Source organism: Molothrus aeneus, chromosome 2 (genome assembly GCF_037042795.1).
Source record: "Molothrus aeneus isolate 106 chromosome 2, BPBGC_Maene_1.0, whole genome shotgun sequence".
NCBI classification, from domain to species: domain Eukaryota; kingdom Metazoa; phylum Chordata; class Aves; order Passeriformes; family Icteridae; genus Molothrus; species Molothrus aeneus.
Window position 1 is genome coordinate 109,507,618 of NC_089647.1, and position 19,717 is coordinate 109,527,334.

At 42.5% G+C, this 19,717-nt stretch overlaps 1 protein-coding gene across 1 annotated transcript in view; it reads left to right on the top strand.

The window, feature by feature from the left end:
• Positions 1–1,583: 1,583 nt before the first annotated feature.
• USP9X (ubiquitin specific peptidase 9 X-linked) overlaps positions 1,584–19,717 on the top strand; it is a 97,240-nt gene continuing 79,106 nt past the window's right edge. The window contains exon 1 of the mRNA XM_066545490.1: positions 1,584–1,793. The gene's annotated coding sequence lies outside the window, so the exon portion shown is untranslated. The remainder of the gene's footprint in view (positions 1,794–19,717) is intronic.

The following is a 19,717-nucleotide window of genomic DNA, read 5'->3' on the forward strand; positions in this document are numbered from 1 at the left end:
AGATTTCCATCCCAAAACATACCATCTAATGATCAGCAAAAAACCTAATAATTTTGCTAAATTAGGAAGCATCAGAACTTATCACCACTTGATTTTGAGCTCCAGCTTTTTATTGAAAAACACCCACCCAATGCTGTTCATCTCCTGCAATGAGCAATTGTATTTTAGTTTTTTGTCACTGAGTGGTCCAAAAGATAAAATATTTTGCACTAGAGTTAAGGTTGTTGGTCTGAGCCTCTCCAGCAAACTCCAACATGGGGAGCCTAACTTCCTCCCGTGTTTTCAGCTCAATACCGTATCTTTCACCTCCTGTTCGAAATTCTTGAACTATGTTGCTAATATGAGACTTTGATCTTGGAATTAATAAAACTTTAAGCACTACTTCAGGTATTCCTGAAGTCCGAGTTCGCCATATGTGCCAAACTTCTGTCCTGCCCCAAGCATCCTTTCCCAGGGTTTAAATCCAGGCTTGAAGTCCTCTCGGTCGCTATATAAAGCAGGTATGGAGTGGGGTTCTACCCATCTCCTACTGTGGCCATGTAAATGCAGACGCATCATAGGAAAAAGAATCAAAAAAATCACAGAATATTCAGAGTTGGAAGGAGCCGTGGAGATCATGGACTCCAACTGCAGGCCCTGCGCAGGACACCCTGAGAGCCACCCATGAGCCCTGAGCGCCTTGTCCCTGAGCTCTGCCAGGCTCGGAGCTGCGACCGCTGCCCCGGGGAGCCTGCAAGAAGGAACAAAAGCTCTGTCCAGCTTTCGGAAAGCGCCGGTGACCCGGAGCGAGGTGCGAGCTCTGCTCTGCGGGCCCTGAGGGCCGGAGCCGCCGCGCCGCCCGCGCTCCCGTCCCGCTCCCCTCCCGGCCCCAGCGCGGCGGGAGGCGGCCGCGCTGACGTCACCATCGTCACCGCCCTGACGTCACCATCCGGGCCCCGGCGCGCGCCCGGCGGCGCGGCGCGGGCCACAATGGAGAGCGCGCGCTCGCCCAACTGACGCGAAGCAGGCCCCGCGCGCGCCCGCGCGCCGCTGGCCGTGCGTGCGTGCGTGTGTTTGTGTGTGTCCCACAGCCCTCGTCCTTCCCTCACCGCCGCCCCGCACACCGACACACCGAGGGGGGGCCGGCCGGGAGCGGCGGCCCCGGGCGGGCACACGGGCAGCGCGTCACCGCCGCGCTCGGGTGGCCGAACCGCCGCCGCGCTGGGCCGGGTGCGGAAGGCGCTGCCGGCGCCGCCATCTTGCCCACGGGGCCCCGCCAGACGCGGCTGCGCCGCCGCCGCCGGGAGCGCGAGGAGCCGCCGCCACTGCCGCCTCCCTCCGCGCTGCCTCCCCCGCACCGCCGAGCCCTGAGCGCGGAGCTCCCGCCGCCCGGCCCGGCCCCGCCACCCCCGCCCGGCCGAGCCCCGGGCGCGCGTCCGCCCACCCCCCCCGCGTGCGCCCGGTGCCCGGACGGGGCGGAGCGGAGCGCGCAGGCCCCGGCCCAGCCCCAGCCCGAGCCCAGGCAGGGCCGCCGCCGCCGCCGCCGGGCAGCAGCTGGTGACGCAGGAAAAACGCCCCAGAGAGAGAGAAGCGCTCAGGGCCGGCACCCGGAGCGCGGGCAGCGGCGCCGGATTTGCCCTCCCGCTTCCCGCCGCAGCGCAGCCGAGTGGGAACCGGGGGAAGCGGAGCCGCCCCCTCAGAGCCGCGGCCTGGCATGAGACCGTGCCCCGCCAGCCGCCGGGCATGAGGCAGCGCCCAGGAGGGCTCCGGGCCGCCGCAGCAGCCGCCGCGGGACGAGGGGAAGCGGTGCGGGGGTGAGTGCGGAGCGGTGCCCGGGCGGGGCCGGGCAGCTGTTTGTGCTCCCCGGGGATGGGGCTCCGCGGGCCGGGGCGCGGCTGGGGGCGAGGACGGAGCTCCCCGGGACCCGCGGGGCGTGAGGCGGCGGCAGCGCCTCCCTCGGAGCCCCGGCGTGTCGGCCCCGCACCGCCGTGTTTTGGAGGGCGAGGGAAAATGGCTGACGGCTCCTCATCCCCGGCTGCCGGCGGGGGGGAGCGCCCGGCGCCCTCGGGGGGCTCTGGCCGCCTCTCCGGGGCCCCTCTGGCCGGACCCCCCCGGTGAGGAGGGCCCGGTGCGTCCCCGCAGCGCTGCACCGGCATCGCCTCCCCTGGTTCTCGCTTCCCTTCGCCCCGAACGCCATTACTGAGGTGGAGTGATTGGGGCCGCGTAGGCCCGGGCGACGCCTGGAAATCAGGCCCTGCCGAGGCGCTTTCCCGACGGTCTCAATGAAATCCAGCAGCAGCAGCTCGTTCACGCCCGCTGTAAACACTGTTAACACGTAGGCCACTCCTCTGGCCTCGGCTTCCAGCGCCCCGGCTTCCATGTACGAAAAACGTTCGTGGCTTTTTCATCTAATTCCTGCAGTTCACCGCGCCGCTTCTCCTCGGAGTTGTGTCTTAGGGCTTGTCTGTAGCGATTTATTTTAGGCAGGACAGCCCTCTTCCCTTGCCCGACGTGTACGGCAGAGGTAGTTGCGTGTAGTTTGGCCGCAGATACTCAGTGTTATTGTCCTCGAGAAAACGGGATTTCACCAGTTGGATGGGTTGTTGGGGTTTTTGTGTGTTAGTTACCACTGTGTTAACATGTGCTGTCCCACTTTGTGCAGCTTTGTTTGTATACAGTGGGAATACCTTTTGAAAATTACTTATTTTGTTCTTGAGTGATTTTTTTTTCTTTTAGAGGTATCCAAAAATGTTGGGGTAGTTTTTAAGATGCCATATTTAATTTTCAGCTTGCTCCTTCAGAAGTCCAGTTAGGTATTTTGGAGATTTGCAGTAGCTCGCAGCTGTACAGGAAAAAAAGAACCTTTCAGAAAAGAATTGTTCTAATTAAATGTTCAAAGGACTCCCAGGCTCGCTGCAGACATATTGTGTCTGTCTCAGCTGTTTTCATGTTATCTGTACAACTCGGTTGATATTCGCAGTTTTGCAGCTGTGTTCATATCACTGGACGTTTGTATCAGCCCAAAGACCCTCTGAAGTCGCAGGCTCAAAGCCAGCACCAGGCCTGCTTTTGCTGACCTACTTGCAGAACTGGGGCCTGTATTTTTTTAAAAAGTTGTTGAATTGAGATACTGTTATGCGTTCTTCAGCATACTGTGGCAACACTTGCTATGACAGATCACGTAACCTGGGTTTTTTGGCAGCTTCTCAGAGGCCTGACAAATGGCTGGTAAAATTGTTACATTTAGGAAGGGGCTATTGATGGCTGTTTGGGGGATTGACCTTTATTGATTATGGAATAGAAACTGTGTCCCTAGTAAGTAAGGGTTAGGGGTGGCTGAAAGCTGTAGGCAGCTAACTTTATTATTCATATTGTACTTGGGAATTTCCTTTTTTCATATTTTACTTGAGAAATTGTCAGGCCTCCCCACCAAAAGTATTGCTGATCAAGTTGCATATTTATTTCAGCAAAACCCAAGTCATACATGAGGGAGTTGGTTTGTTTGGGCTTTTTGTTTTGTTTTGTTTTCTAAAACAATGCTTTTGATTCTTGGAGTTGAAGTAATGTTTATTCTTTGAACCAACAAACTACGGTAGTGATACCAAGAATTTCAGGGAGGCATATAGAATATGTGTATTGATTATTCTGTTGCAATACACCAGACAACAGTGATACTTAATGATAGCTGTGTACAAAACCCAAAAACATAATCATAAAGCTGCAGTGGAAGAAACTCAAATTATCAGCATGTTTACGGGGAGGGAGTTAACCAGAAATAAATGTAAGATTGTATCATAGTAACTTTTCCCTCTCCAGAGGGTCTTGTACTTTGCTTTTGTGTAGTTTTCTTCGGGGTGTTTCTTTTGGGAAGCTTCTGTCTTAATCTTGCCTGGCTGCTGCTTCATGTCTTGCAGGATTTGCCTTTGTGGCAATTTCTCTGCCCATGGAATTGACAGGAAGACTACATCTGGAGGTGGTAATCAATAAAGATAGTGGTAGCAAAACTGTTTTCCATCTCTGTGGAACATTGTCACCCTTACATAAACATTTTATTCCTCACATTGTGGTGCCTTTGTGCTCAGACCAGTGCAACTACTCTGTGTTCTAAAGGCACACTTTTAGGTTTATGCATTTTATTAATATGCTGAAATTCATAGATGAGAGACTCAAAATAAACTAAAATAGTTATTAGTGTCTATTTTGCAAAATTAAATAGACTTCTGAGAAAATAAAGGTACCTGTAATACCTTTGTTTCAAGACATCTTATATTTGAAATTAAAATTAGTTTAGGACCTTCCAGTATGAATGCAGCCTTGGGTAAGAATGAATAGGAATTAATTTATTTATTAGTTTGAACAATTTATTTTTAAATGGCTTTGAAGTTCTGTTTCTGTCAGGTGTGTATTTAAAATATATTAAATTCCATGGAAAGTATTTCTGCCCTTCCTGCTATGGTTTGGACAAGTTCAGAACTTATTTTGGATATTTGAATGGAAAGTACTCTGAGTGTAGAGATATATCTGTATATGTGTATATAGATATATATATATATAGATATGTGTGTGTGTATGTATTTACTCAATTTTTAAAAAGAAACACTGTTTTAATCTATTCTAAGAGATAAAAAATAGGTATATTTTGAAAACATCCAGATCAGGATAGCCTCATTTCTGAAGTAAATGAATGAATCAAAGGTGTCCCTCACTGTTTTAAACTTAAAGCAGGATTTTATGTTTTTTAAGGACAATCCAAACCCTGCAAAACCCTTGAAACTATAGTACTAAGTTTAATTCTTTCTCTTGTAATCACAAGAGCCTTGCTTATCCAGCACTTGCAGAGGCCAGAGTGAAGATGTAAGAAACTTTGCTGGACTTTGTGTTCATTTGAAAAGTTGTAAATATGCTTTTGTGTGCAGTTGCTTGCTGAGTGTGAGCATTAACAGTAGTCTGGATGTGGATTCTCTTGTGCAGGTATCTTAATTTTTTTATGTGGATGTGTCTTCTCTTCACCCTCTGCATAGCTGCACCCAGTTTTATTGTCCATATCACCCCTGTTTGAAATCAGAATTCCAAGTTTAAAGCTGGACTTCAGGGTGTGTTTTGGGAACGCAGCTTGGTAGTGTCTGTCTTTCAGTGTAGTCCTTGTCTTTTGCAAAGCTGGCAGCGTTGTGTGCTGTTCCTGTGGACCTGTCTCATACCACACTTGTTATGTGTGATCTCTAAATACACAGCATTACCTTTATTTTTTAACATAACTGAGCGTGGTTCTGATAGTGCAGAGCAGAGGCCAAGAAGGTCTTCTGTTAGCACATACTTGCATGCAGTGAGACTTGAATCTTTCTGTCTGGGAAGTTGGAGCTACTTCAGATTCTGTGTTAGAAAAACACAATTACTTTTTTCCATGTATTAAATCTAGTTTTTTGTTCTCTTACTAATGTAGGAACACCTGAAAGTTCTCACACTCTTATTATGAAGGCCACAATTCATTATGAGTTCCCTTTTTAGAACAGTTATGTTGTATTGGCTGCTTCTCTTATGCTTAGGGCTAGAACGTGACTTGAGAATATGGTTAACAGAGGTGTCCTCTGCACTTGGGGATTTGGATATTTTGTTTAGAGTTTTCAGTAGATAGGGCAGAAAACTGTTCTGTCACTACCTTGCACCCTCAAATGTCAATTGCTGCCTTTCTGATCCATTGCAGAGCCCACCTGATCCCACTGGTGCATTGAGCATGTTCTGTAGACTGGGTTGGTGAAGTAATTTAAAATGGGGTGTTGGTGACATTACAGGAGAGCTGTTAATAACTGTCCTCACTGCAGAGGGTAGGAGGAAAATAAGTAAGGTCTTAAAGTAGCCAGTTGTGACTTGGTATTAAAACTTTTTGCTTCTCTTTCATTTTTTTTTCCTTGAGGGAGCTTAACAGCACAACTGGTTTCTTCTGCATTTTGTGTTGTGAATTTTCTAGTATTTGCTTTGTTTTATAAGAAGCCATTAGTTACTCATTTTATTTGAGAGTTGAATTCAGTCTGCTTGTTATTAAGGCTTTTTGGTTGACACGTTTTCAAATAAAAATTATAATGCTTGAAATGAAAACCTCTGGGATATAGGTATGTTCCCAAGCTTGCTTTTTAAAAGAACATTGTTGAAATATGATTTTCTTAAAGAATTATTTACTCTTGACTATGAGAATGATTACTTGCTTTTGGTTGACTTTGTGTCAGTACAGCTCTGAAAGAGATCCATGGGATGTAGATTTAAGGTGTAGGCATATTTTGAAGGCTGATATTATCAACCATTTCCTTGATGTCAGATTGAAGATGCTTTGGAGGTTATGGGTAACTATCAGGAATGTTACTGTGGGAAGCTTGTATTTGTAGCATCCTTGATCTACAAAACCACTGTGTAACCCTGTTTAGTGACTTAGTTTTTGTTACACGTGTAACTGCTGAGAAAAATGTGATTTTCTTGCATTTATCTCTTTGCATGGAGGTTTCAGCAAATCCTACTGTTTGGTTGTTAGCATTCAGCTGTGGATTTACTCAGAAGAGGGGAATTCCACATTGCATCATTCCTTAGAGATGTGCTTTTTTTCCAAATTCTGTTTTAAGCTGGGATTCAAGACTGTGTGGAAGGCAAGACATCCTTGTTGCATGAGTTTCCTCATATCCTCTCTGTTACAAATTGCAGAAGACTTCTTTTTTTAACAGAAGTGTTCAAGTGACTGCTTCAAAGTAATGAAAAGTATGTGGAGGGAATTTCAGGGCTGTCTTTTCATTAAGCTTTCATGTAAAATACCCAAAACTCAAGTAATAGAAAATTATCCCTAGAAAAGCCTTTAAGACAAGTAGCAATTTTTTGTAACAGTCAAATGGCACATGGAATGACAGAAAAATGTTCCAATTTCCACAGAGTTCCGTCCTTAAATAATTTAGTTGCTGGTTAACCTTTTCTTGAGCTTCAGTGGGACTGGGCGTGGGAAGAGGAAAAGGTTTGGTTTGTCTTAGCTGTAGCAACATGAAATGGTGAAAGAAGGAAAAAAAGATTGTTTGGAAATGTGTTCAGTAAGAAAAATCAGTAGTGATGTGTGTCAGTTATGATCTCTCTGTTACCAGAGAGGCTTTTTTGGTTGGAGGAGGGTGTCCTCACTGCCACTGTGCTGTGGGATAGTGGGGACAGGCCTGTGTTGGCTGTGGGTGGAACTTCAGTTTTCTTGTCCAGAAATAAATTTGACAGTGGGGTGAAGAAAAGTGTCATTTTAAATATAAGATAGGAATGAATGTTGTTGTCAAAACGTTCTTGGTAAATTAGCCTTGAGTTGTTTATGGTTTATGTTTTTCTGTCGTTTTAGCAATAAAGTACTTCAATGTGTTTTTTAGTAAATTTCAACAGGACAAGTTCATGAATTTGAAAGTTAAATGAGAAAGACGTATCTGTTTAACTTAATTTATAAGTAAATATGTTGATGCAATGCTGAAATTTTGATAAACCAAAACATTATACTATACATTAAACTATAGTTTAAACTGTATTTTAGACTCTGTGAATTTCTGATTTAGAAATAGAATATTAATGATTTGATAATTTCTGATGTTTTCTTTTAATGTGTTTTCCTGAATCCTTTAGCTGTGAGGATTTCCTTTTTAAAATCTTAAATTGTGACATAAATCCTCTGGAGGTTGAAGATATAACTCAAGTGGCTGGTTCTACAGTTTCAGGTTCCAGTTTTGCACAGCTCTCCATGTGTGTTGACCTGTCTTTCAGACAGTGTTTTATTAACCACAGTGGCACCTTAAAATCCCAGGTGCTTTCCCTTGAATACTTGCAGTGGTGTGTGTGTATATAGAAACACATGTGCAGACAATCATGCACTGGGACTTTTTCTAGGATGATGTACTGACTTTTTTTCTTAGGTGAGGTGATAATGTCAGATTTCTGAAGTGCTTTGCAGTTCTCTTGCTGTGTCAGGATGTCCTTGTGATAGTTTTGGTAATTAGGCAGAAACACAGCCTGAAAATTCTTACAGTGTGTGTTCTTGTAGCAGTTCAGCCGGGTTCCTGTGGTTGACAGTTTGTCACATGTCTAGTGAAGATGCAGCTGAAAACATGAATTCCCTTTGTGCCATTTGAGAAGCCTTTTTTTCCCTTTCCTTCCATGTATAGGATTGGAAAACTGAAGTTGGTTTTTTTGTTGTTTTTTTTGAATGGATGCAGCAACCATCAGTTGAGTGATGTTCAGTGAGATGTCAGTGATTCAGTGAGGTAGTGAAGCCTTGCTGTAAGCTAATGTGTCATGAAAAAACCCCAATCAGTCCCAGCCTCTGGTTAGCAGGTGTATGGCTGGAATTTTCCACCTATCTGCACCATTCTGAGATTTTTGACTAGATGAAGCAGAGTTTGATAATTCATCCTGTCGTGAATGTTCCTTTTATTTTCTGTCACTTTCCTGATAATGGTATGAATATTTGGGACCAGTAGAACCCCGCATATGTTGCCTGGAGGCAGCTGGAGGAGGACAATGGTTAGTTTAGTTTCATTGTTGGCAGGTGAGAGCCAATATAAGAGTTTAATTGGAAGGTTCCACTGCCCTGTGTTGGTTGATCCTTAGATGGTACTTGAGGAAACCATCTTTGTCTGAACATGGAATTGTACCGGTACTCAGTGCACTGTTTGTGTCACATTTCCCCAGGTACAGGTATCACCCTGAGGGCTGAGGTGTTGTGCAGGTTATGGACTCGTGTAGGCCAGCAGTGAGTAACTCAACAGTTGAGAGCAGAGGATCAAACTCTCTCCTGCTTCGTGCTCTCAAGTATGTGCTTACACTGTGCTACACCTGAAACACACTTTGAGGATTTTGCAGTGTTGATGAGTCACTGCAGTTCTTTGTGGGTGTGAAAATACAATAAATAAGTAGTAGTTCATGCTTAAAATGAAGACTAACCCTGTAGTTCTACTTTCAGTTTTACAGCAAAATTGCTTTAAATATGAGTTTGTCATTGTATGTCACTTAAGTTCTAAATTGCAGTTGTCCACTAGAATTCTTTATTCCATATATTTGACATAATCAGTTTCTCTAGTGTGTTTCATCAATTTAAGTTCTTGTCTTAGAACTTCCTTCCAGAAATGAAGTGGGGGGGGAGAAGCCTGAACAACCATGTTGACTTTTAAACAGTTCAGTTGCAATGATTTTTCTTTTGATAAGAATTGTGAAGAAGTTACTTTGGGGATACATTTCTATAGGTATAACAAAACTTTGCTTCTCACATAGGCTACCAAAATGTTTGTTTTCTCTTAAGCTATTTTCATGGTTTTTGTGATGATTTTCTTTTAATAAGAAAATATTAAAATCTTTGTAGTTTGCTCCTACTTGCCTGTTTGGTCAGGTGTTAGTAGTCTGCTTTCAAGGAGAGTTGTCTTGTCTCTAGTGAATAGCTGATGTTCTGTTTCCCCAGAATTGGTGATGCTAGGGGTATACTTTGGAGACACTTTGTAGCTGTCAATAAGAAAGTGTCTGCATTACACACAACAACTTGTCACAGGGTGCATGTAATCAATTGAGTTTTTCCTTTGCCTTGCTGCATTTGTAAATATGAGGTTGATATTTGAGGTGCCTTGTTCTTGTACAGATTCTTGATAAATGGAAGTGAAAAATTTTCTTCATATTATTTCATCAGGACATGGGGTTTGTATTTCAGAGTGATTTTCTCTACAGAACTAAAAGCTTATTTTTAAAAATGCGTCCATTATTCATTTTTTAGCCGAATTGTCAGATGGCTTAGTGAAATTACTTTAAAATTGTGTGTGGTGAAAAACAAATGATGCAAGGAGCCTTGGGAAAAAATTATGAATCATGGCCTATATAAGCATTTTGATCATTTAAGAACCATTTAGGGGGATAGCAGATGGATCCTGTGATCCATCCTGGCCTTGAACACTTGCAGCAGTGTGACATCCACAACTCTGGGCAACCTGCTGGAGTGCTTCACCGCCTTCACAGTAAAGATTTTGTTCCTGGCCCATCATCTAAATCCACCCTCTTCCAGCTTAAAGCAATCCCTCTTGTCCTGTCTCTACATGCCCTTGTCAGAAGTCCCTCTCCAGCTTTTTTCAAAGTCCTCTTTATGTACTGGAAGGTGCTTTAATGTCTCCCCAGAGCCTTCTCTTCTCCAGGCTGAGCAACCCCAGCTCTCTCAGCCTGTCTTTATGGCAGAGTTGCTCTTGTCCTCTGGTCCTTTTCCTGATCCCCTCTGGACCTGCTCCATGTCTTTCTTGTGCTGGGGACCCCAGGGCTGGACACAGCACTGGGGTGGGATGTCAGCAGAGCAGAGTAGGGAACAGAGTCCCCTCCTTTGCCCTGCTGCCCACACAGCTCTGAATGCAGCCCAGGACGTGTTTGGCTTTCTGGGCTGGGAGTGCACATTGCCTGGGTTGTGTTGTGCTTCCTGTCCCCCAGCACACCCAAGTCCTTCTTCTCCTCAAAGCTGCTCTCATTCCATCCTTTACCTGGCCTGTACTTGTGTTTTGGGTTGCTCTGACCCATATGTAGGAGCTTGCACTTGGTCTTGAACTTCAGGTTCCTCTGAGTTTATATAAACATGGAAAATGGGGAAATAGGAGAATGAAGCTTGTCATTAAACTGGTGTTTCCCTCACACCCCTTAATTAGGAGCTCTTCCTCCCGTTGGATCCTTGACTCATTCAGTCAGATGGAATTGGATTGTCATTCAGTATTTTATCTGTGGAATTCTTTCTGTAAATGCATGTGTGACATCAGTCTAAATACTGAGTAGAATTATTCCTCTCTTAATAAGAAAGCTTGATAGGTTCTTTAGGTTCTTTCTATTCTCCTCCTGTATATGTTACCCAATCATTAATCAATCAGCTTGTGTTGTCTTTGTGTTATTGATGAAGAGCTGAGACACAGAGGCTGTGAACTCCAAACCTACCTATTGCCATAGCTTTTCAGTGGATTTTTGTTAGATATTCAGGAGTTACAGAGTTTTTTGGGCTTAAGTTTCTGCTGTGCCTCCTCACTCTTTCTCAGTTTTCTCTTTCTCTCAATACCAAGAGGAATGAGAGGAGGATGAAAAGGTGAATCTGAAAAAGGCCAGTGTGTTCTCCAACAATGTTTTTGAACAAGACATAGATTTAACTTTGGGGATTTCTATATACCTGCCTTATAAGCCAGAGATTTCCCTTTTATTTCTGAAGTTCTGTTTCTTTCCTTATAAAACATCATTAAACTTCTGTGACAAATAAGGTACAGACAATTTTTCTTCCTGGTGCCTCAGTTGATTACTGTTTACCCAGGGGACTTAGTTCAATGGGAATGAAATTACAGTGGAAACCAGATTACTCTGAAAATTCCAATTAGGTAGGAGAAAAATGACAAATTCAGCCTTTGACAAATACAGAGAACATGTTGTGTCTGTCTCTCATGCAGTTTTGTTAAATGAAAACTTGTGAAAAAGTCCTAAGGTGTTGACTGTCACAGTGAATGTAGCTGTTGTACTCAGCTACTCATGCTCTATCTCCAGTTCCATTTTGGTTTTTGCCTGAGTTTCCAGGTAATGTTTGAGTTGTAGAGTTTTGCTTACAGTTTGATAGCTCTGGCTTTTTTTTTTTTTTTGTCATCAGAAATAAAATTTTTGCCACCCTCTGTGTTTTACAACTTCTGTGTTACCTGCTGTGGCTTTGTCATTAAGTTGTCTGCTTGTAGTGAGAATATTCAAAGTATTACTGCCAAATAATTTTCCTGACTCATAGTGATCTGCTGAGTATTCCACTGGCTTTATCATAATTTCCAGGACAGTTTGTTGCCTTCACCTTCTCAGACTTCTTGCACTTGGCATTATTTGCTGTGGCTGCTTAATATTTCTTTCATGACTGAACTTGTGCTGTTGGTGGACTGACATTCCTGGCATTTATCATCTGCTAAACAGCTTTCTCTATGTGCATTTTCCTGTGATATCCATTGTGCTTGGGAAGAATTTTGCTCCTTATGACTTTTCTGTGTTGTAAAGGCTCATTTGTGCTATAATGTACATGAACCTTGATTATATATTAGTTAAATATGTGCTAATTCTAATTGACTGTGTTCTGTTTCCTTCCCTTTCCCTTCTCTTCTAGGGTGTAATTTCATGAGAGATTTGCAGTGATGCTGAAAGAGTTGGTTCTATTCATGGTTATGTGTTCTTCCTGTTTCTCCTGCCATTGTTAGTGTTCATATGGCATATGATGCAGCTGAAAACTAAAATTATTTTATTCCTATCCTCCAGTTACCTTTCAGCCAGCTTGGCTTCTTGATCTGGCTGGTGGTGTGGTGATGCAAGGGCTAATTCCATAGTGGTGAAAAAGTGGTTAGGATGGAAGGCAGCAGGATTGCCCTCCTTCCCTTCTTGTCACAGTGGAGACTTCCCTGATTTCAAATGGACTGAGAGGCTTTACTGTGGGTGAAGGCCTGTCCACATGCAGAAATCCAATGAGACTTATTTTCTAAAACTGATCAGGATATAATACTTGTACTGGGGGATGAGATTGCTGTTGCACACTGAGATTCTAACAGTAGAAGCAGAATAGATCCATGCACACACTGTGGTAGCAAAACCACCTTATTGGAGTCCTGTCACTCTCATGTGGTGCTGGTATAAGCACTGTCCCTGAGAAGAACAGGTCCAGTCTCCTCTTGTCTCTCCTGGCCTGTTGGTCAGCCCAGCTCAGAAGTGGGATCTTTGTAGGCTGTTTTGTGAGGGAATGAGGGCTCATTAGCTAGGGGGTTTATGGGATTGGCAGTTTATGGGATTATTTCAGTGCAGGGAGAACAGCAGCAGTTGTTGTGGATTTTTTTATTTTGTGTGTGGTGGGTTGTGGTTTTTTTGAATGACTTTCTGGTTTTCAGATAGCTGCAACAGAGTTCTTAAACCCATCCTCAGCCTTTAGGATGATTGTTTTCTCCCTTAGTTGATTGTTTTCTCCTGCATTTCTCAGTAAAGAGGGTTATGACATGCTTTTTAATAGGCTTTATGGATGCAGGAATATTGTGTTTCTGGGACAGTGGTGTCACTTCTTGCTTCTGTGGGGGGGGAGTGAACATAATGGAAATAATTCTCTTATTTCCAGCCCTGCTTTGTTCTTAGTGTACTTTCTAGGGGCTTCTTGTTCCTTTCCAACCTTCTCTGCTATGTATCTTTTTGCATTTATATCAAACTACAGCCTTTTGTGTTGGCAGAAGGAACATGAAGACAGAAGACAAAACTGCTGTTCTGTTGCCACTTCTTACTTCCCTATAGAGAGGCCAAGATTTTTAAGGGGAGTTGTTACACAAGTTCTCTGGAGCAGGTGGATAGTTTTCAGGGATTTCTGGAGCATTCTGGAGCATTTCAGGGCTTTCTGGGGCATTCATCTGCCTGGGAAAATGGGCTTGTATGAGTTTGGTCGGAATGGAGCACATTTAAGGCAGACAATATTAAAAGACGTGAGCTGTCATCTTGTAACACCTCTAGGGAGCTTGTGCAAGCTTGATTTTTCAGTGTAAGTATCTTCTGACTGAAATGGTAGTAAGGCAGCAGAAAATGTCAAAATGTTTACTGGCAGTTATCTGGCATGGAACAGTACAGAAACCGCCAGGCTGAGTAGGCAGTTGGTACGTTGAAACTAGTTGGAAGTTGGGCTAAATTGTTAAATAGTTGTTTGTTAAATAGTTGTTAAATAGTTTGTTTGTTAAATAGTTGTGAAGAAGCTTATTGAAACACAAATTTTAATGCTGGTGTCACTTTCGTCTGTATTAGAGATATTTGAATTACACTTGACAATGATGATGGTAGAGTTTGGGTTCTTGTGCTTACTTTGTGCTGATTAAACATTACATGAAAAGTAGAGTTTAAAAAAAAAGTAAAATTAACGCTAGTACAGTTACAGGAATGCTTAGATATTTGAATTTAAAGCATTTAAAAATATCTAGGTATTTCACAAAGTTGTTAGGATTCAATAATGTAATCTGCTTCCAGCTTAATACCTCTGTTAGGTGTTGTATCATGCTTTAATTATTTACAATTAACCAAGCAGTAAGTTGTATTGGTTTTATGCATTGTGTGAGAATTTCCATGTGTTGATAATGTCACAGAATATTAGATGTAAAGACTACTACCAATTAATTGATTTTCTTTAGAACTGTGTTTAACATAGTTTAGAGAAGGCATTAAGTTTTCCATAGGGCACATGAAGCAAGCCAGAGGGGCTGAGCCTGAGTTTTGCAGGCCAGTTTTAAACTCCACTTTTTTACCAGAATCTTTACAGTCCAGTTGCAGTGTTGGCATGGGGTGCTGCACACCACGGTGACACATCAGGAACTGGGCATAAGCAGGGTTTAAGAAACAGTGCACAAGTAACATGTAACAATAACGTTGTAGTAATATCCCTAATTTACTGGCTGAATGACTTCAGCCAACATTTCAAATATTTATAGCCCTGAGTTTTGCAAAGCCTTAAGTGCAGTATATATACTATAAATAAGGCCATGTTTTAAAGCTGCAAGTGCAACAAAGCTGCAAGATGCCATTATCCTTCCCTTCAGATACTTGAGAAAGAATGGAGGTAGCAAAAGTTGTTCAATACTTACCAGTGGCCTCATAAAATGCATGAATCTCATCAGAAATTACAGAATCCACAATGTGTTTATGTATCTCAGGAAGAAACCAAGGCCAGGGATGGCACTGAACATGAGTGAGGATTTGGACCTTGGTATGGTTTGGCACAGTCTTCCAGGCATGGAATGTTGAAGAGTTATTTTGTTTTTTACTCTGTTCTGTAGAAGAATTGGAGTTGTGAATGGTATTAAATGGCTCCAGTACCTCAAAGGGAATGTTTTGATTTAAACTATTCTAATTAACTTGTTTAGATTTTTGTCAGCAGTTAGTATCATCTGTAATCCTGAGGCAGTTGGACTAGATGATCATTGGAGGTCCCATGCAGATGAACAAAAGAATTCTATTCTTAAATATTCCTAGGATGGAAGGAGGAAGTAGATACCTCATTATTTTAGCTTCATCAATCCTGCCTACGAAATTGTGTTTAAAAAAACCCTGAGCTTTCTTTGTGAGCCCTGCAGCAAAAGAAGGAAACAACATCCAAGGAAGTTTCAGAGGTTTATCTTCTGTTTATCCTCTATTAGAGCTAGGGTACAAAAGTTCTTAACAATTATGAAGGGCTTGTGCCTCACTCATAAAAAGAAGTGAGATGTTCTGTGGATGTCTTTTGGAATTTACAGGACCCCTGTTCTTCTCTACTTAACTGTAGGACCTGGCTTAGAGAGACATTCTAGAATCTAATGCAACCTAAAATAACAGCAAAACCTTCCTGCATAGATTGCAGAGCTGAAGTACTATCAGTGGCTTCACCACTACCCTCACAATATTTGATACAGACCCCAATATTTTTAGCAAGTTAAAGGTCCGAGCATTTGATGATGAAAGGAGAAGGCCTTGAGCATTGCCAGGGTTGGGCATCCACAGCCTCCGTGGGCAGTGTATTCCAGTGTCTCACCATCCTCAAACTTAAAAATTTCTTCCTAATATTTAACCTAAATTTCCCTTCTTTCAGTTTGTGCCCATTACTCCTTTTCCTGTCACTGCCACTCCTGATGAAGAGTTGCTCTCCAGTTTCCCTGTAGACCCCCTTCAGATATTGGGAAGTTGCTGTGATGTCTCCACTCAATCTTCTCCTCTCCAGGCTGACCAGCCCAGCTTTCTCAGCCTGTCTTTGTTAGGGAGATGCTCCACTGCTTTTACCAACGTTGTGGCCTCCTCTGGACTTGCTCCAACAGTTCCATGTCCTTGTATTGGGGACACCAGAACTGTACACAGCACTCCCAAGTGGGGTCTCACCAGAGCAGAGTAGAGGAGGAGAATCAAAAGATTTTAGAGACTACCTGAATTTTTGTACTGCATTGTAACACAGTCTGATTAAATTTACAGGGAAAAAATAGAGTTTAAAAAAAATAAACCTTTACTGAGTGAAACCAGAATTATTAACATGATTTTAACAAACAGGAACACATTCCTAGCCAAACCCTTTACCTAGCAATTTGCAATTTCATACTGTTAATATATTACCAATTATGTAGATAAAGCTATAAAATTACTAGAGCCCATCACAGAGTAACATGAGTTATCTGGTAAGACTGACACAATAGAATGTGCACTAACAGCCAAGTGTCAGGTCATTTACCTAAAAAAGCACATACAGAAAACTTTGTCTGTATTGGTGAACATGACAGAAAGCACAGTTATTTTACAAAAGCAACTGCCTGCGAGCAATTGTTACACATACACATGCATAAATACACATACAAACACACCAATTGTATGTTTGTAGCAGGAATGAGTCTTAGCTCTGTTTTTTAATAGAAACATATAATTTTGGTTACACAACTGATAAGAAACTTGTGAATTACAGCCTTTTACATCTAGAAAAAAAATAACTAGCCAGGAAGTTCTCCCTCCACATCAATTTGCTGCCCCAGTGAAATGACAGTGCAGTGGGATGAATCAAATATCTGAGCCCATTACAGAACATGAGAGACCATCCATTGCCAAGGTAGCCTGGCTGTTCTGGGGTTTGCAACTATTTATCTACTCCCTTGCAGTTAGGGAATAAAGATGTCCTTTTAAGATTGCTGTTTCTATTCTCTTTGACTTCTGGGCTTATCAAAGAAGAAAAAGAACTGAGAAATCAGCAGACAAGAACTACACAAAGTGTACTTTTAACTGACACTTTCCTTTCAAAACTATCAGAACTGCCAATCAGGCACACAGACAAAATCAGGAAGAGCAGAAGAACCTACCTTTTGGTCCAACTTTTGAGAGGAGTTTACAGCATTTCCTCCACAAGACATGGCATCTCCTCCTTGGTTCTGAAGCCCCAAATTATAAATACAATAAGGCATTATTTTGAGCTAGGAGTTTTTAAGCTGTGGAGTTCAAGAACAGAACCAATCCATCTAAAATGTGTGTTTTGCAGGTCTTTTAGCTTGTGCTGCAAGAAAACACCTGACTGCTTGAATTAGCACACTGAGCTAAGAAAAGCAGCTGATACCACTATCTCCTATATATAGATACACTTTCAATTAAGAATAATGTACATACACAGAAACCATCTCTAAACATAAGTCTGAAAGCACAAATGATAAAGAGTAACATATTCAGTAAAAGTGTTCTTTGTGCAAGTGAAAAGGGAGGATGCCAGATACATTCCCAGAACACTGGGACTGTTTTTGCTCAAGTGTGATTGAACTTTGATGATGAATTTTGCTCCATGGCTTGCAGAGGTGTAACTGTCACATCCATTTTTGAATTGGATGAATCCAGGACCAAGCTGTGGGTTTAACAATCAGAAGTAAGGGACCAAGAGCATTTAATCAGTCTTCAGTGCAAACTTTAGACATGCTATTTTCTTGAAGTAGTGACAGATGTAACAATACAATAACAATTACTCCACAGATGATAGATTACCAGCTGCTGATGTATTCCTTGTCCTTGCCTGAACTGTTCTATGGCTGCCTGAAAAGGACTGGGTTTGCACTTGGACCTGAAGCATCAGCTCAGTCCTGATTGGCTCTATTGCCAAGAACACATTTTTTGAGTTGCAGAAGGACAGCTTTGTGCATAATAAACTGTAGCATAATTGGGAAAAAATATAACATAACTGTGAATTGGGTCTGACTGAAACAAGTTATATTCTGAAGTTCTTTGATATTTTTGTTGTTTTAGTTTTGAAAGTATTTCCTGTTGTAGCTTGTTCTATTAATAAAAGGTAAAAGGAAGTCTTACCCACTTCTTTGCATGTTCATTGGGAATTCAAGAAAAGGGCTTTATAGTAAGTGAAAGTCATGGTTCAAACAATTTAAGCATTTCAAGATAGATTTTTGCATTTACTAGATAGAAATCACTTAGTAAGTTTGCTTTTCTTATGTTCCAGTGTGTGCATTTTCCAGTGCTTTTTATATTTACTGGATTCTGTTCTTGAAAAGTCTGGATTCTTTTACTGTCATAGCTACAATTTTCATCTCCCATCATAAAACCCCATATTATTTAGCTACTTATCAGAATGTAGTTTCTTCATTGCTGGGAAATATTTAGACCAGTAGTTTAAATAATAGAATTTTAGGGGCTGAACATTTATGTCCCTCTTCCTTCTGTTACTGAGATACACTGAATATCCTTGAGGATGTATTTTAGTACCAGTTGAACCAGTGTGACCCCCAGTGAAAGCTCCTGAGAGTGCAGGGTGGTTGTACAGGATGAGGCCCAGTCTTGCTCATCCCTTTGTCTGTGGCAGCAGCCTGGGACGTGCACCTATGGCAAAGCATGACAGCAGGGCCACAGCTCCCTGAGGGGAATCAGGTAATTGTCTTAACATTCGGTGGGTTTTTGTCTAAGGCATTGACTGGCTGCTGTATATTTGGATTCGTCTCTGTTTACTGTCACATGAGCAAAACACTTCTTCAGAAGAGGAGCTGAAACTGTTTTTTCCATCTGGTAGCCAGAATGAAGTGTGTGATCTGAAGGTCTGTCCTTGCAATACATTATTTGTGAAAAAGCATCATGTGCTATAAGTAAGCAGAGGTGCACTCTCTGACTGTTTCATGTCCCAGGAAGTATTGGCAGGTGAATGTCTTTTGGAGAAAGACACTTGCTGCTGCTCTCCAGTTCCCTTTCAGTGCCTGGCCTTCAGCAATTACTGCTTTGAAGCAAGACAGTCCTTTGATGTAAAGGGTTTCCTTTTTTTATTTAAGTCTTTTGGGAAGTTACTCCACATGGAAGCACCTTTCCTCTGAAGTCACACTGACATGCTTGGGAGTGTTTAGCCTGGAGAAGGCTCTGGGGAGACCCTAGAGCCCCTCCTAGTATAGAGAGGGGGCTTACAGGACAGGCATGCAGTGATAGGACAGGGAGAAGGGCTTTAAACTGAGAGTAGGTTTAGAATAGATGTTAGGAAGAAATTATTTCCTGTAGTGAAGCACTAGTGCAAGTTGCCCAGAGAAGTTGTGGATGCCCCATCCTTGAAAGTATTGAAGGCCAGATTGGATCAAAGGAACAGCCTGGTCTAGTGGAAGGTGTCCTGTCCATGGCAGGGCTTTGGAGCTGAATGATCACTGCAGTCCCTTCCAAGCCAAACCATTCTGTGATGCTGTGAAACAAGTTAATACATTTTGAGTATATTGGCTTTGTTGCCTTGATGTGCAGAACCAAATCCTGTTGTCAGCCTTGGCTTGAATACAGTTTGTTTTAATTAGAATTTCTTGGGCTTCAAGTTTAAAAGATCACTTTCTGTGCTCTTACTGCTTGCTTAAACTCATGTGAGTGCTGCATGCATCTTGAACAAAGTGAAGTTGGATACTGTTAAGTAGATGTATCTTAGCTGAGCTTAGCCCCAACACCAAGTTTTGAAATTAAAAAGAAAAGAATCCTGAAAGAACTGAGGTATGTTTCCAGACAATTCCCCTTTATTTTGTTATCTGAATTTGAGGGCAAATAGAATTGTATGTTTACATAGATGTTCTAAATGTTTCAGAAACTTATGCTGCCAAATGACTTAATTTCAGGTGTATTGTGTGGAATGATCACCAAAAAAGGTTACTTGAAGTAACCTGGTCTTCAGTGAGAACAGTTTCGTTTGTAACCATCACAGTTACTCAAATTCTGTCTTGTACTGTACCATTAAGACATTTATTGCTTTGAACTAATG